Source organism: Fistularia commersonii, chromosome 36 (assembly GCF_037954325.1).
Source record: "Fistularia commersonii isolate RoL2024-O1a breed Wild chromosome 36, RoL_Fcom_v1.0, whole genome shotgun sequence".
Lineage (NCBI taxonomy): Eukaryota > Metazoa > Chordata > Actinopteri > Syngnathiformes > Fistulariidae > Fistularia > Fistularia commersonii.
The window spans coordinates 6,050,642-6,069,647 of record NC_141319.1 but is presented as its reverse complement, the minus strand read 5'-3'; positions in this window follow the sequence as shown (position 1 = coordinate 6,069,647).

Here is a 19,006-nt window from a genome sequence, read left to right as displayed (position 1 = left end):
GTATTTGTGAATGTTACCGATGTGTATTTAGTTAAAAGTTAAAAAAAAAAGATGTTTTTGCGTGATTATCTCATGTTATCTCAACATGGACACCTTATAGTCAAGCGTGGCCTATATATGAGCACTTATATTTATTTAGCTATTTAAATATTCAGGCACTCAATAGTCTGGAAATGATGATACATCAGGGCTGGGCAATTTTTTTGGATGATGGGTCACATTTCGTATTTAATTTTTATGTGTAAGCATCATGTAAATTGAACCAAATGAAATTGCAATTAAAGTATTCCAATTTTTTGGGCATTTTATTTCAACTTTAAAATCATTCACAATCATATTAATGTACCAACGTTATTTGTCTCCAACATGAGGAGTTTCTAAATTAAATATTGATTGAAAAATACTTGAAAATATTCAAAGAAAATAGTTAAGCTGGACAGATTAAAAAAAAAAAAAAAAACGGTGGATCCAGTAGCACCCTGGTTTACAGAGCATCTCCGACAAATCGGGGAATGCGTTCAAACTAACAGTTTTTTGGAAAGGAAAAAGAAGCAGTCGTCGGCAAAGAAAATGAGTTTTCTGGGTTATCTTGAGCACAAAGTGAATTTAAAACGTTAAAGGAGGCTTTTATTTTGGATTTATTTTGCATTCTTTCTTAAGATAAGATAAACTTTACTGATCCCCAACGGGAAAATTCTTACATCACAGCAGCGAGACAGTTGAAGTATCGATAAATAGGAATATTAATATAAATAGAGAGACAATTAGAAAGAAATAAACAGCAGAGACAACAACTAACTGGGGAAAAAAAAATTAAAAATGGAGAAAGCGTCGGGTTGATTTGGAGTTTCGGTCGAATCCGTCTCCAATCCGCGCGTGCGGATTGTTTTTCTATTTTTATTTATAAGCGCTTTCGCAACTCTGGAAGTTTTACAGCCTGGAGACCGATGACGCCCCCCGGCGACTCGCCCGAAAACCCCCTCGGACCTCGTTCTACATTCACATACCGTGTCAAGGTCGTCCGGCGAGGCGCTGGGCGTACATCATCGCTAGCGGCGGCGGCGGCGGTGGCGGGCCCTCGAGGGGTCGCCGGCTTTTAAAGCCGTCCCCTGACCGCTCTTTCGGCTCGGAAAATAAAAAAAAAAACGCTTGCCCCGGCTTTGTTTTAACTGAAGGGCAGGACAAAGTGAACATTTCTTCCCCCTGATGTGAGCTCCAAATTCTTTTCTTCCCCACGAGCCTTTACCATTAGACCCATGGGGCGAACGCTGCGCGCCGATCGATACCGGCCCCATTAGGAACCCCTATCGGGTCCCGCTTCTGCGAATCGACCCGCCCGGCCCGGTCGGCGTTGAGACCCCCCGCCGGAAACCCCTCCGGCTGTTCCGGCCCGCCTTCTTCCTTCCTATCGAGCTGTGGCTCCTTCAGGCGGATCAAATAAACGGCGTATCTGAGATTATGATGATTACGAGGAGGGGGGGGGGGGGGGGGGGGGGGGGGCTGTCAAAGTGTCTTTATCAGACGCTGTTTATCGAAATCAAACGGCCGAGCGAAACCCCAACCCAGACGGATTATTAGACAATCGGCGCGATGAATTGCAGACAATCTGTTATCTCCGAAGGGATGCGAGGCGCCGGGCGGGAGGCCGGCGTGAACAATCGCCGTTGGTTTTTATGAAAATCACCACCGGCTGATTGTTCCTAAAGGGACGGCGCGTCTCGCGCATTATGTAGCCGTTTGCTAGTAATCTCCCGGCTTAGCCTCCGCGCCCGCCGTCGCCGTCGGATAAACGCTCATCCGTCGTTACGTTTGCACGTCTCCCCTCGACCCGCGGTCGCATCGGAAAGATAACGTTCCACCCGCTAAACGAAAACTACAACGGATTTCCTCGCGTCGACCCTGACGTGCCGATTGCTGGCCTCCGAACACCCGCCGTCAATCAAATCTCCCCTCGCCGTCGGACTCCGAGATTCAGGACGGCTCGCAAGAAAAATCAGCGATAATACGAAGCGAGAAGGGGGGAAATGAGGCGTGCCTACATAAGACGGAAGGCTATCGGAAATCAATACCGCGTGAGTCATGTGGTCGGGGCTTTCAGCTCCATAAGAGGCCTTCATACATTTTGAATCAGATCTTCACCTTTCGATCGGCGCGTTGCTGGAAAAACGTCAGCGCAAACTCCATTTACGAGGTATTTCATGTTGCCGACTTTCTCCGAGACGGTTTTCTTCTTCTTCTTCTTCGGTGTCTGTCAACACTCCCGGGCGGCCGCCGAAAACTCCACGGCAGCCGGATCCGATTCCGCCTTCAACCGAGAGTGAGGTTTGTTTTGGTTGTTTTCCGAGAGACGGACTCGCCCGACCGCGGCAAGAAAGGGGATTCTGAGACTTCAGGGTTTTGATCTCAAACCCCGATCGAACACGTGAGCTTTTGCGCGATGATCGTAGATGTTGGAGAGTTCCCATCGGAGTTTCGGGTACTCAAGATCACTTTGAGTATGTCAGTCTCAGACATGGCAGGCTTGCAATTTTTGAATTGGCTTCGGCGAAGGTGGTAGTGCTGGCGTCCGCAAGCGAGACTCCGGATAGTCTCTTGGAGTTACCTCGGAGATCCGTTTCTATGGACCGACTTGAGGCGGTCCTCAATAGGGATCAGAGATAGACAAAGCATACGGTACCCAAAGGGCGTATGCCGGGACTCCCCCTCTCCGAATAACCTTAAAAGCGTATTTTTCCGCCACTCCAAATGTCAAAATGCATTTTTTCAGTTATTTATTGGAGTGCTGCCGCACAAGTCGAGGAGGACGTAGATCGAGGCCCCTCTATAAATATGATTAGCACTGAAAAGCCGACTGAGACAAGACAAGGAGGAGATGAGTGGACCGGAAGGAGCAGCAGGGATGCGCTGCAGTTCTCTCGAAGTTATGTTTGACTGTATAAATGGTAAATGACTCAACTGGTACGACTTGGAATTTGGTGTCTTGACTGAGGACACTTTGGTTCCCGGACAGGAAGAGTAAGAGGACTGAACCGCCAATCGAAGGGGTACCAACTGATCCACAGCCATCCCATAAACCGCCGAGGATATTTTTCACACTTTAAGGCGCACTTAAAATACATAAATTTCCTCAAAAATCAGCCATGCGCCTTATAATCCAGTGCGCCTTATGTATGAATTCTTGTGCTTACTGACCTCCAACCAACTTTATGGGGTACACTGCGCTCAAACATCTGTCGAAATGTTTCATTACCGATTATGTCGTGCTAGAAAACAAGGTTGTTCCAACCTCACACTAACTTAAAGTGTCTGCTAGCAACCATAAACCAATCAGAGAACAGTATATAGTGTGCTTACCTTGGCCACTTTTTGTAAGAGCGGTACTGCGCTTCAACAGAACAGGACCCCCAAAAAGCGGCACCTGTCAAGAGACATGCTGGCGAAGCAGAATTCCAACTCAAGGCTATCAGTCAGGCAGAAGATGATGGGAAAAGAGCAGCCGCCAAAGAATTCAACATGAATGAATCCATTGTGGAGTGGAGGAAGCAAACAGATGACCTGTGCTGAGTAAGGAAGACCCATCAGAGTTTCGGAGGGAACAAAGTGAGACGGTCGGCCAGAGGACAAAATTGAACGAGTCGATGAGTTGAATAAAGTTGGACTAAACTGACCGTACGTTTTATCACCTGCCTTAAAATGCGCCGTAAATACACCCGTTCATTGATATTGCGCTTTATGATACGCTTCACCTTATGATCCGCAAGATATGGTATGTATGCAAAACAAGAAGAAGGAACCCTTACCCTTGGGGCGTAAGTTCCGCCCCTGAAAGTCCTGGTCTTGCCTTGATCTCGGTATAGTCCCGGTCCCGGTCAAGTCCCGGTCAAGGTCAAGTCCTGGTCTTGACCGCAAGGAAATTTTCTCCACGCTTCAAACACTTTAAGCTCCCTCGTACGATTTCCTTTTCTTTCTTCAGCGTTAGCCTCCTGGAAATACCGCGGAGGTTAAGACGGGGCCGAGATGAGAATCCAATCCCGACACTTCAAACGCGGGAGCGCTAAGACTTTACGTGCTGCGCTGTCAGAACGCCCGAGTTCCACGACATCAGCACTTACGGAAAATCACTTCCCCCGACACTTCAGATCTATAGTCGTGTTTGGGACACGGAGGCGCCACAGCGCCTGAAGGTCAAGAAGCTTTATAAGAAAGTTTCTCGCTGTTCAAACTCCCACAGAAACTCCAGCTTGAAGGACATGCGAAGGGATGCGGTCAAAAAAAATTCGGAATTCCGAACCGACAAGGGGATCGACGCGAGAAGGCGAATCGACGGAACAATGGCGGTACTTTTGCTTTCTGAATCGTCTCAGATGTGAACCAGTGGGCGGGTTTTAACCTGAACAAGGTGTTTGCTCCAGTTGCCTGCCGTTTCCTCGAAAGAACCCATCGGAAGTTAACCGAAACCCGTCTTTCGGAGCGAACGGGATGTCGTTCGACCCGCGATGGAGTCGTCCGACCGGACCGTACCACCCCAGGAGGCGCCGGGGTGCGACCAAACCAATTTAGATACCCCCTTTGTTGAACTTGTGTTGAAAAATAACCAAATAAGACACAGTTTCAGGGGGAGCGCTGGTTCTCTTGACAACGAGAATAGCAGAAATGTGCTCATACGCTAGACGCTGTGATTGAGACGATTTTGTGTAATAAATGCGAGAATCATGCTCATCCGCAGAACTTAGCCAGAAAGCCACATCCTGAAATTGCCTCGTCTGTAAAGGATTTTTAATTTTCCCGAAACCGTCCACCGGAGACACTCGCACGAACCTCCAATCATTTCCAAAACCGGGAAACCGCATTGCAGTACTTCAGTTTCCCGTCCATTTCCCTCCGAACGCCATTATCGAGGACTTAAAAGAATTTCGAAACCGCCGGAAAGAGTTTTTGCTTTGCGAATAAATCAGACATTCCTGTGAAATTAAAAGGATTTACATAGAAACACATCATTTAAGATATTTTTTGTCAAACTTCTTTTCATGCTTCCCGGCGATCTTTCACTCTTAGCCACAAATTCTACCCCGTTGACCTTCGAGTCAAACAGGATATTTATCCTTTCCAGACGGAATAAAGCTCTGCTTCTGGGACGCCGCGTCCTCCAGAGGTCGCGCTCGACTCAAACTCGAATCTTTCGCCCGGGAAATCGTTCCAGTCGCCCTTGGACACCTTTTCCCCTGGATTCACAGTCGACGTGGCTAACCTGTTAGCGCTAATGAAAAAACAGACGAAAAAGAGGAGGCGGGAAACCGGAAATAGTCGGACGATGATGATGAGGAATTGGTGGGAACGACAAAAACAACGATGGCGAAGCCCAACTGGGCTACGCTAACAGCTAGCTATCCTGAGCTAACTGAGCTAGCAGCCAGCCGTTTGTTTACTCCGGCTCTCCTGAACACGGTCACGTCGGGTCCAAGTCGGGTTACCGTGCACTCCAAATCTTTTAAACATCGGTAACCATGGTAACAGTTCTTCCCCAGCTTCATGGACGTGACTCCTTGGTTAACATCCTCGTAGATGAATAGACCAAAATCACAATTTTGACACAAATCTATCATCCGACAAGAGGCGCTAATAGGCATCTGTGCAAAATATACACTGCATTCATACCCTTGTTTTTGTATTTCTAACATTTTCTTCTATTTTGTTGACAATATTTGATGCCTCCATTGTTATCATTTATGTTATATTAGTCATCATTTCATGATGAATGTTATCAGAAAGCCGGTCGTGTTTTCTCCCACAGCATTAGCATTAGCATTAGCACTACCAGCGCAGTAACAGTTAACGCATGCTCGCGAACTTTCATTGGCAACCTTTCAAATCAAGTCAGAGCAGAAAGCATACCTTGGTTAGCCAAAATGTCACTAAGTTTTGGGACGTTTAACAAACAAACATGCACAGGGATGTGCACTGAAATTGACGGGTCACTAAAATGAAATGCTAATTGTAGCTCAAACAAGACGGCGGCCTCGTTAGCCGCTCAGCTGTGTCGCAGGACATGCGCGTTGGCGTCTGAAAGGAAATCTTACACAAATAATCCAAAATCAAAAAAAGACGTTTTCTCGCCCGACGCCGGTTTGTTATGTCGTGCGGTTTAACGCCGAAGAAAAACACAAAATAAAAAGAAAATCTGATTCACAAAGCTAAAAAGTGAAAGTAAACGCAACACATCCCCGCCGACGGGGAACGAACCGTCTCGCAGCTGCGCCGTCCGCTTCCTCCTTAGGTCCGACCTGAGCCGCGGGTTTTTCGCGCCGCCGTCATCTCGCCGTAACCGTGGCAACGGTGATGTCAGTGGTCAGACGGCTCACCTGTCACTCTGATTTAATTCCCCTCCTCCTCCTGTCTAAAGAAGAAAACCATTAGGACGGCGCGGGCACGAAAATCAGGGGCCGCATCATGTCTGGTATTGATTCAATAAAAGGGGAAAGTGCATTTTATTTCTCCATCCAATGGGACGAGGATGGGAATCCTATTTCCGCCACGGATCGCCCGCTTTCTGGGAAACCGACTCGCAATTCAAACCTCATTTTAGCCGTTGCCGGGGCTTCTCCTTCCCTAATTCGTCGGCGGATGCGACGGCGGCAAACCGGAGAGAGGATTAACCCGGCCTGTTGATTTCAAGAGTATTTGTTGACAGAAGGAGCGTGAAGAGAAGTCGTGATGACCGTCTTGGTTTCGGCGGAAAAAACAGTATCCTCAAAACTTGCCGTCAGAAGTCACTCCCATGACGCGGCGTCAGGGGTAACCTTGACCTTCGTGCTGAGTCATGGCAGCGGGCGAATCAGGGTAGCTAACCAGAGTGCTAGCATAAGGAGTTAGCGCTTGGTAGGGGTGTAAACCAGCGCCATCATGACGATTCGGTCCGATTTCTCAAGGCAACGATTCGATCGATTCGATTTTTTTTTCGATACTTAAAAATGCCCCACGTTTCAATTCGATACGATTTTTTTTAACTGTTTCAAATTTTGAATGAATCAACGGAAGCTGTAATATCATATATTTTATTTCAGAAAGATATATTGAAGAGCCTTTCTTTAGCCTTACATGAAAAAGAACTTAACAATGTCAGTGCAATGGCCACAAAAGTGCAAACAAAATAAATATAAAAGATAAAACATAGGCCTATGCTTCCTTTACTATAAAATATAAATAAAATACTCCACAGTCAGTGCAATGAGCCAGAATGTGCACTAGCAGTAAAAAGTAGGCCTATACTTCTGAACTTTCGCCTTCAACAACACCGCGCCGTCTTTTCAGGTGAGCCGACAAATCAGAAGTGTTGCCACGGTAGCTAACTTTAATTCGCCATTCTTTACATATCGCCACATCCTTTACCTTTTTGCGGAAGCCGAAATACTTCCACACGAACGATTTTAAACCAACAGGAGTGTGTAAGTCCGCGTCCTTCTCAGCCATATCAATGTCCGCCTCCCGAGTGTTTAAATGCGAGTGCTACGCCAAAGAGGGAGTGTCCGCTGAAAGACTGTGCTGAAATAGGGGAAGGGAAGCGAAGTAGGTGGAGACAAAGTAGGTTACCGCCGCCCGCAGCACGGAGTGAGAATTACGCCTCAGAGCAAACTGAAACTAGACAGGTAAAATGCATCCATGGATCGATACTCTTGCGGACGTGTCGATGCATCGGATCGTCAGCTGTCGGATCGATATATCGATACATATCGATTTTTTTTTTTTTACACCGCTAGCGCTCGGATTGTCGTTTTGTCACATTGGAAAGCATTCTTTCACACATTAGCAACAGCTTATCCTGCACTCGGGGTCGCGAGTGAGCCGGACTATCGGGTTGACCTCAAACCCAGCTGGGCGACTTCGGGTCTCCGGTGAACATAAGATAAGATAAGATAAGATAAGATAAGATAAGATAAGATAAGATAAGATAAGATAAGAACAACTTTATTTATCCCGAAGGAAATTGTTGTGCCGGAGTTTCAAGCAAAAAACAGAACAATAATAGATAATAGTAGGAAGGAGGGAGAATAAGAAATACAATAAAATATAAATTGTCGAGGTTGAGGTTGGTTGTTATGCTAACGGAGGTGTCGTTCGCTGGAACAAAAGAGCGACTTCGTTGGATTACCTGGATTGGAATCTTAGAGATGGTTTTCGAGCCGCCCAAAAACCTGGCAGTTATATTCAGAAACTCCCGTAAACCAGGGGTCTCTGACTTGCAGCCCACGGGCAAATTGTGGCCCTCGGAACAATATTTTGTGGCCCCCCCTGCCTGAAAGCAAATGTTTGTTTTTAATGCTTTTTTTCTCACGTGCATCCAGGAGTTTTATACAGTGGGTTTAAAAAAAATAAATTAAAAAAAAATGGGCAAGGAGAAAATGAAAAAATAAATTCGCAATGTATTTTTTGCCTCAAAATTTGAAAGACGAACTGATTTTTTGCGAAAAAAAAAAAAAAAAAGTCTAGCGACATTTTTAAAATTATCTTCTATTTTCTTATTTCGATAATAAAACCAAAAACGATTGCAAAAAAAAAAAAGGCAAAAATTAAAATATGGATTTAATAACCAGAATAGCCACCATTAGCTTTGTAAACATTACACCTCCTCTTATTTATACTACCAATCCATTTTCTAATAAATTCTAGTGGCAAATTTTCCCACTGTGACAACATTTTCTCTTTAACTAAACAATGTTTTTAGGGTGTAATTTTTAATTTCGTCATTTTTTTTACATTACATTACATTACATTGCATTTGGCAGACGCTTTTTATCCAAAGCGACTTACAATACATTTTTTATATTAAATAGTCATGTATTTTTTTAGAGGAACAGTCCATGACATATACAGACTTTTATTATTTACCTGTTTACCTCCTTTACATTAAAACAAAGGACATTTTTGGACTTTGAGTTACTTCTAGGTCATAATTTTACCGTTCCGGCCCCCTTGACATCAAATTGACACCAAAATGAGTTTGATCCCGCTGCCGTAGGTCATTAGAAGCGAAGAAGCCTCTCGGATGACGGCCTGAAACACCTGCGAGTGAAGAAATTCAAGTCCAGTTGCCAAGAAAAGAAGATTTCAACAGGAATAATTTGGACCAAGAGAGATTTTCTTAGCGGGTCGGTACCAATACGGGTCCGGGAGAAAAAAGCCTTGCACAAAATGTAATTTACTCAAAGGAGGTCGCCGTGTCACGCAATGTTAATCCATGCACTTACTGTCCCGGGGGTGGCATTTAATATCATACTGAATTATTCATTCATTCATTCATTATCTACACCGCTTACCCTGCACTCAGGGTCGTATATGGACTGCAGAGGCGAGGTTCACCCTGCACATGTATGTATGATTACATACATGTGCAGGATCATGCAAACATTCACTCGCAAAGTCACATAGAAACAATCACACAAATCGCACAAATCTAGTTTTCTCACACAGACGTGATGGAGTTGAACCACTCTATGTTTCACGTCACACTTTTTTTTTTTATAATTAAATTTTAACATATATTTAGGAGGCAGAGTGAATATATCGGTAGACGGATGTCGGAATTGGAGGTCTAAAGGTCAAACGTACGGCCCGTGGGCCGGTATTGGCCCGCCAGGGGGTCCAATCCGGCCCGTGGAATAAATCTACAATTTGAAAAAAATTCATAAAAATCATGATCTGCTTGTTTTTTAAATAAAGAATCAGTTCCCATATTGTCTGCTGGGGTTGCACTGTTTTAGCCGGTGTTAGCAACACGGCACAACACCGTGTGACACAGAACTTACAGCAGATGGTCTGTAAATGGCATTTTCAGCTTCTTAAAAATTTATCTGCTTTTCCGTCGGACCCGACAACCTCAGAAGCAAGATGTCGTTGTCAAAACGGAGAAAAGCGGACATGGAGCGCAGGGTTTTCCAAGTAAAACAGACCATTTCTTATTTGTCGGTTGAGGTTAATAAGTGACATGTATGCTCGGTGCGGATGCAGCAAGTTTGGGTGTCACTATGAGACTCGCCGTGGCGAAAAATACAACAAAAAGCACGGAGAACCGAAAAGACAGAACCGAGGCACAGCGTAGTTGAAATTGTACTTTTCTTAACGAATCTCCGGTTGTTTGTCATTTATTCTTTAAAGAAACACTTCATTATCTATAAAGATTTTTAGCATTAAGCTGTTCTCCTTCACACCAAAACAAAGGAAAAATTTGGACCCTCAGCCCCAAGATGTCGTTGTCAAAAAGAGAAAAGCGGACATGGAGTGCAGGGTTTTCCAAAAAAATGGACTACTTCTTATATGTTGGATGATGTTAATAAGAAACATGTATGCTTGGGGTGCCACTATGAGACTCGCCATGGCAAAAAATACAACAAAATGCACGGAGAACTGAGACGACAGAACTGAAGCATAGAGATGTTGACATTGCACTTACTTTTCTCATCTCAGGTTGTTTTTCAGGTATTTTTTAAAGGAAAAGTTCATTGCATATACAGATATTTATCACTTACCTGCTCTCTTTCATATGAAAACAAAGGAAAACATTGGGCTTCGTGTTACTTCTAGGTAATTACCCTGTTTTATATCATTTGACTTTTATTTCTACATTTGTATTTTGATGTATCTATAGATGTTGGATCACTTGTACCCTCCAATTTGAACCTCGGGGACAAATAAATGTTTTTCCGATTCAGATTCTGAACCGTTTGTTCGCACGTCCGGACTACGTTTGGTCTCCTGCAGGTTTTCAAACACCTGGAGAACGTGGAGGAACCCTGCGCAGACACCTGGAGAACATGGAGGCTCCACGCAGAAAGGCCCTCCTGTGGGATTCCAACCATCTTTCCGCGAGGCGGAAGCGCTAACCGCCGCGCCGCCGGGCTGAACACATGCAGTAAATCAGTTTCAGCGGGGCGGAAAGGGACGAAGACTAACAAACTAAACTTTTTGTGAAAAATGGGGCCACTTATCCCCCACCGAATGGCCCTCTTGTTTGGTTTCCAGGCGGAAGCAGCAGATTAAGTGTGAGAAGTTCCTTCTTGTTTTGTTGCATCTGTAAATACCACATTATATTTCCCCGAAGGATTCACCTGAGCCGAGAGAGGCATAAAAAAGGAGAAAAAAAAAACAGCTTTTGTTTTCTAAATGGGTCATGATCTGTTTCCCCGGTGGAATGCGGGCGGGTAAATCATTAGTCAAGCCTGCACCAATCAATTCACGGCGTTTAGAGCGTTCATCCCCGCATCCCCGTTTGACTCCTTCATTGGATGCAAAATGTCAGATATAGAAATACCGGTCCAGGACGGAGGCTCGGGATTATTGCCGAATGGTCAAACACAAATGATTTCTCTCCTTGTTATCCCCCTCTGGCCGTCAGCCAGCGCTCCTCTTCTTCTTTTCCCCGTCTCCTCTTCCCCCGAGGTAGTACATGGCGTATCGAGCGAGGTGGATTGAATCGTGGACTCTGTATGTTCCTCACAGGGTGGCTCCACCCCCTTTTGGGAGAAACTCCCAAAAGGGGGTGGAGCCCCCAGTTGTTGCTGGCTGTTGTTGGTTGTGTTTGGCTCCACCCCCTTTTGGGAGAAGGGGGTGGGTAACCTAAACTCCCAAAAGGGGGTGGAGCCCCCAGTTGCTGCTGGCTGTTGTTGGTTGTGTTTGGCTCCACCCCCTTTTGGGAGTTTCTCCCAAAAGGGGGTGGAGCCCCCAGTTGTTGCTGGCTGTTGTTGGTTGTGTTTGGCTCCACCCCCTTTTGGGAGTTTCTCCCAAAAGGGGGTTGTACCTCTTGGTTGTACTTCTACATGATACTTCATCGCTTTGTGGTACTGTGCTGTAGCCCACCTTCTTACTTCCCTATACAAGTACTTTCAGTATTTAAAGCAATAAAGATACCCACTCAAAAAATGTGTGGAGAACCCACTAGAAGAACCAACCAGGAGAACCTTCCGATAGAACCCCCCAAATTTATCGAAATAAATCCTCACCGAAAATCATCCATAGTTTTTCTTAAAAAGCCTCACATCCTGAGGATTTTCTCCAAGGTACACGTTCATATTCTGCATTCTGCCAAGAGGTGTGTGTGTGTGTGTGTGTGTGTGTTGTTGACGTAGTGATCGCTATTCCGGAAGGACCCGCGTTGACAGTTGTTATTGCCAGAGTTGCCACTGCAGCGCTCGCAACTTATGAGCTTCCCAGGTTCTGAAATCTCAGTGTCACAACTTGGGATTCATGAAGAAACTGCACCTACAAGAAGTATATATACAAAAATAGATATATCTATATGTATATATACATATATTGTAGAACCTCAGCTTAAGAATTTAATTTGTTCTTTCACGTTTCCGAACATAATCCATTTTTCCTATTAAGATCACTGTAAACCCCATTGATCTTTTCTCCAGACCCAAAAAACACTCCTTTGTAACACTTGTATGGTTTTGTTTGGGGCAAAAATTCAGATGACCTTAATTATTCTTGTGTTTCTGGTGTTCTTTCTCTTCTTGCCAGCACTTTCCTTCACTTAATCAGCAAAAGCAAAGCTTCTCGCATATGAGACTCTCGCTAATGCTAACTCCAGCTAGCTGTCTTACATCAATACAAAATAACATTCGATTTCCTACTTCTTCTAAGACCTGAGACCTTTGCTGTGTTAGCGTTTAGCTAACATTTAGCTCACATTTAGCTATTACTTCCTTCTTCACATCAACTGAAATTCTGAACTACTTCTTCACGCCGCTAGCACTCGTACTTTTAACCTTTTTTGGGGGCCATAATAAGGGCTAGCTAACTGGTAAAAGCACAACAAGTGTTATAACGGAACAACACAACGGCGAAAGATGTAAACAACGCAGGGTAGCGCGCAAGATTGTTGCTATGCTACAGACGAGGAAAGCCTGTGAGTTTGTTCATATGTTCGTTCGCGGCTCGATGCAAAATTTAAACCAAAACTTGTTTGTGAATCGTTGGTTAGCCAATGTTATACACGACTCAAAAAAATAAAGGGAAAACTAAAACAACACATCCTGAATCTGAATAAATGAAATATTCTTATTAAATAGAGTTAGCGGTGGCGGCGGCGTCACGCATTGCTATCCAAACAGGAAGTTTTACGTAAAAAAAAGAAAGTCAATACAAGCTCCGCCTTTCCCTCCAGAGTAATTTTGCATTTCTCAATGATCGGGGTGGATTCGGACAATTCCGTTAATAACTGAATAACTTTTGTTAATAAGTTACTTTTTCCAAATAGAAAAATCTCATGAGTGACCTGTTTATCCATCGGTATGAAAATATGGTGGATTTCTTGTGAGACAAAACGACAGGCTACCGTAAACTCTGAAAGCTCATTAAGGATATTTTGGATCGTACCATTTCGACAGCAGATGGAACAGTCCCCGACGCAGATTGAAAAGATCGGAAGAAAATAAAACGTCGTCGGACGAGCGACGTCCCGCCGCTGCTCCCAGTAGCAACTGGTTATCGATGACTTATCAATGAGTTTATTATCGCGCGGAAGAAATAGTTGGAACCTTCAGCTTCCCTGCAGGCGGGACGCCGGCGGCGCAACGCAAAGAGACGAACTTTACATTTTTTTCTTTTCTTTTTTTTTTTTTTTCCGCATGCATCTCACGCGTCTCGGGCGAATTTTCCACGGTTGTCAGTGTGTGTTTGGAGCCGAGGGAGACGGTAAGGCTGAGGAGGAAGAGAAGAAGAAGAAGAAGAAGAAGAAGAAGAAGGAGGAGGAGGAAAGAGGCTGAGCTGATGCAGTCCTTGTCACATGTATCGTTACAGACTCACTCGCTGGAAAGAAGAAAAAATAAAAGAAGAGAATCCAAAGGGAGAAGCCGTGTCCCGGTGATTCTGTGAAGCCTTCTGAACGCCCACCCTCACACACACACACACACACACACACACACACACACACACACACACTCATAAGACACTCACTCTTCAAAGTAATAGCCCAGGAAGTCAGCCCTGCTGTGCCTCCGTCCTGCTCACCTCTGGGAAATCACCATGTCTACTTGCCACCTTCTTTGACATTCCGGTCCGGTTGTTCTGCTGAAGCCGACGCCTGAGAGGAGCGACTCTCTGCAAGCGAACATCGCGCCCTGCGAGGATCTCGACCCGCGCCTGACGCCGTCACGTCGACGAAATGTTGGGTACGTGCGTGTGGCCGAACTTCAGCCATGGTTGTTAAGCTATACCGTCACCAGAGGCCATGTAGAGTTCGAACTTATCATAAAGTATTATACTGTTTTCCCCTGCAGGTAATTCGTACTCTGCATTTAAACCCAATAGCAGTCGGCATGCAGGGGTTTAGCGTCTTGCTCAACAACACTCGGACACATTAGGAGGAGGAGGGAATCCAACCAGGAGTGTTTGGTTTGAAGGGACGCGCCATGCGATCCCGAAGTCGAGTCCAATTCCAAATTCTGTGTTTCCGACGACAACAAACATGGCGGCGGTGGAGCAGCCCGTGATACCGTATTTTCTGGACTACCCGGCTTCACCGTATCGCCAAAACACGACCCCTTCCTTCACGACTCGTCTTCCACCTCTGCCGTGGTTAAAATCACCCAAAAATTTGGTTGTTTGAAAACTCTTCGGCGTACCGATTTGTGCCGGGAGCACCGCAACCCAGGGGACCGTCATTTCTGGACTGTTGAACGCACCTGAATGATAATAAGATCTAAATTTAGGCAAGATGGCGGGCGGGAGGATGCTGGCGCGTTTGGCTGCCGCTTCCCGCTCTCCAACCAATCAACCAAACCAAAGACAAAGGCTCACCTGGACAATCTCCAGCAAGCTACCAAACTAGCTTGCCGACCTGAGCCGGCTGGCTGGCTAGCTAGCCTCTCGAAACTCTGGATCTCGACGGTGACCTGAGCTGGCTGGCTGGCTAGCTAGCCGGTGACCTGAGCCGGCTGGCTGGCTAGCTAGCCTCTCGAAACTCTGGATCTCGACGGTGACCTGAGCTGGCTGGCTAGCTAACTAGCTGGTGACCTGAGCCGGCTGGCTGGCTAGCTGGGCTTTCGAAACTCCGGATCCCGACGGCGCCAAGCAAGACGGCATTTCCATCGGCCGAAATCTTCTTGCTCCTCCTGCTCCACCATCTCTCCCTCCACCAAAAATCCATCTCCAACATCCAGCTCCAACACTCGCCTCCTCACAGCAGCACGACACTCAGCTGCACACCGGCGAAGCTCCTCCAGCTCGTCCCTGGACCGGCGCTCATCGCCACACTCTGCAATCATGGACTTCTTCCCAATAACTCTGTGTATGTTCTGTTCCTTCTGTTTTTTACTTGTGAAGCGTCTTTGAGTGTCATGAAAAGCGCTAAATGTGTACATATATAGGCCCCGCTTGTCTATAAGCCGCAGGCATCCACGTTCTAACGTGATATTTACACAGAAACCTGTTTTTTTTTACTTTTGATTCAATACACACCGGTAACATACGCAAATACTTCCTTTTTTCCCAACAGAGCTGTAACACGGCTGATGAAAACGATGAAAAATGAAAAACATCCATCCATTTTCTGTCCCCTCTTTATCCTCCTCCGGCCGATAGCTAGCTCTTCCCGCGCGCTAAAATCATCGGAATTTCCCGGTCATTTCATTGGTCCGATGCGACGAGGCTAAATGTTTTGGTTAACCTCCTGAAAAAAATCCATAAATTGTTGGTGTTTAAAGCGTGTGGAAAAAGTAGCGGCTTATAATCTGGAAACGGGAGTACTCCTTAAATCCTTAAATTCTTATAATCCAGTGTCTTATGTATGAATTCTTTTTTGTTCTTACTGACCTCCAACCAATTTTATGTCCTCCAACCATCAACCAATCAGAGAAGAGTACATAGGACGATTACTTCCTCCACGTTTTGTAATATCGTTAATAATATTAGTGTACATTTTTGTGCATGAGGACCCAGAAATGGCAACTTTTGGTGCCATTTTGAAAGATGCTTACCGAGCGGAAGCTAAAGAATATTTCTAAATATATTTCATCGAGAGCCATGTAGTATTTTTAGCGTATAATAAATTAAATATGTCTTTCTTTTAATGCGACCTCTGGTGCCGCATGGATTTGACCGTTTTATCGATGCAATGCACGGTAATCATCGTCTTTTTTTTTTTTGTTTTCGCCATTTTTTCCGTTGAACTTTTCTTAACGAATCCGTATCCGTATTTTTTAGCATTTAGCTCTTCTCCTTCACACTAAAACGAAGGAAAAATTTGGACTTCTAGGTAATCATGCTAACTGTCACACTGCTGTGACAAAGGAATTTCCCTCATGACGATCAACAAAGTTTATTTTATCTGATCTCATCTGACAATCAGACGTTTTAAGACGTTCTCGCGGGCCACAGAAAATGTCGCGGCGGCCCATATTTGGCCCGCAGGCCTCGAGTTTGGAGGCGACAAATACGCAAGAAAATGTACGCAATGAAGTCTTTTGCGTCTTCGATGTTGAGCGTAAATATTCCTCGGTTCGATCCGAGGACGAGAAGAAACCGTGGAACGCAAGCTTACCAACATCTCCGGTTTGCTTGGGCTTTTCAGATTTCGCCGTTTTCCGGCTTCAGCACACAAACAAGTCTCCGGTCGAAGAGGTGCGGGGATTTCCCTCCCGGCGGATCCGGCGGACAGACTCGACCTTTGACCTCTGACGCACCGAGTCTCCGGCAGAAGCAACCGAGCCAGACAGGCGTAAAGAGGCCGGGGAGGAAGTTCATCTTCCGGCAAGTTTCCAGAGCATACGCTTCCCTGCTTTTAGACTCTCCGACTCGCGGCCCGCGGGCCGATTGCGGCCCTCGGAACAATGTTTTGTGGCCCCCCTGCCTGAAATCAAATATTTGTGTCTTTTCTCACATGCATCTGGGGGTTTTATACAGTGGGTTTAAAAAAAAAAAAAAAAGGGGAAGGAAAAAATGAAAAAGTAACTTTGCTATGTATTTTTAGCATTTTTTGCCAAGCAAAATCAAAATGCTAAAAAAAATGCTAAAAATGAAAAAAAAAAAATCTGTCTCGTGACATTGTTAAAATGATCTTTTCTTATTTTTATAAAAAAAAAAAAAACGATTGCAAGAAAAAAAAACAGCAAAATTAAAAAAATCAAAAAGATCGATTTAATAACCGGAATAGCCTTGTAAACATTAAACCTCCTCTTATACCTGCTATCAATCCATTTTCTAATAATTCTAGTGGCAAATTTTCCCAAATTGACAAGATTTTCTCTTTTAACTCAACAATATTTTCAGGGTGTAATTTTATCAATTATTTTTTAATATGTAATAATAATTTGTCATGTATTTTTTTAAAGGAACAGTTCATGACATATAATTTTTTTTATAATTTACCTGTTTACCTCCTTTGCACCAAAAAAAAAAAAAAGGAAAAATTTGGACTTGTATTACTTCCATGTCATGATATGAGTTTGACACCCCAGTTTTAGACCCTTTAGGTGCCTTCAGGTGTCGCCCCAAAAAACAAGTCACAAAATCCGACACGTCTTCAGGCGTGGCGGAGTGCCTCCAACTTCAGGATTACGGCATCAGCAGGACGAATCTTGAAAACGGCATCGCGTTGCACGACTTTGACACCCACGTCATCGTTTTTCGCGCGATCAACCGTTCTCAGCGGGAGCGGAAGGAGCGTCCAGAGCCGCCCCCGTGATTTTCCTTTTGTTTTTCCATGTGTGTGTTTGCAAAACAAGAACAAGAGTTCAACGCCCCTCGTTGATATCGAAGACGCCTCCCCGGCTTCCCCTTTTCAGACCCCACCTGCCGCTTCGCTTGCACGCTCCAGTTGCGAGCACAAATGTGAGGTTTTGAACCGGTGGAGGAATTTTATTTTGTCCCATCCGGGAGGTCGGGAGTTCAGATTCCAGAAACTCTCCCTCCTCTTTTCCAGCCGTCCGTTCATTTCAAAGTTATTTTAATCCATTCGGCTTTTTCCGTGAACAAACATCTGGTGATTCGTTCGCGGGCGAGCTCACCCGGGTCGGGTTGGTCCACCTTCGCAGAAGAGCGAACAGAAGCGGAGCAAGACGAAACCGGTTTGTCACCAGAAGTCCGATGAAGTCGAGGTCACGTCGGGAAAATGCGAAGCGAAGGGAGTAAAGATGCAAAAAGAACCCAAACAGATGCACCCAAACACCGGAGTCCCACTTCTGGTGAATCATCTATTTGGGTAGTTTTTGCATCTTTACTCCCTTCGCTCCGCGGAGAAGTCGCACTTCTGGTGACAAACCGGAGTGGAGAAAGTCTTGCTCCACTGCTGTTCCCTCTTCTGCGAAGGTCGACAAACCCGACAAAGTGGGGACAAAGGTCTACAAGATGTCGGATGGAGAAGGGATACGCAGCTGGATCCATGTCAGACCAGAATCAGACGACCTCCTCTCTGGTTTTCCTCTCCGTCTCCTGCGTCCTCAGCATCCTTCCTTCCAGATCTTCACCTCCTGTCCACGTCCAAACCATCTTCATCTCCAGAACTTCAAGCACGTGGTGTCGCTCTGATGGACTCCTTCCTGAACCTTTCCTTTCACACCCTTTTATCACCCCTGACACTTTCCTCCACCCTTTCCCACCTGCTTGAACTCGTTTCTTCACCTCTTCACTTCACTTCCCTGGACTGTTGACACAACAGAACCGTGCCGTTACTTTCGGGTGATTAGAAGTCGCGTAGGAACAACCCAAAATGAACGCAGCTCATTTGCCTTGTCCTTCTGTTGTCTGTGTCGACACGGATCGTATTTTCGGTACTTCCTGATCACCGTATGCTCCTTTGTTTGCTGCTGGACTTTTTGGAGGTTCTCGGTCATCCAGGTCACGAGGAATTCTTGTCAAAATCTTCTTGTTGCGGCAACCGGACTAGAGTTTCTTCATTCACAGGCGTTTCAGACGCTCGTCCGAGGGGCTTCTTCAGTTCTGAAGTTTCCCAATATGACCGCCGGGGTTGTGGGCGCGTTTAAGTTCTGATTGGCAGAAACCACGTCGAAGGTGG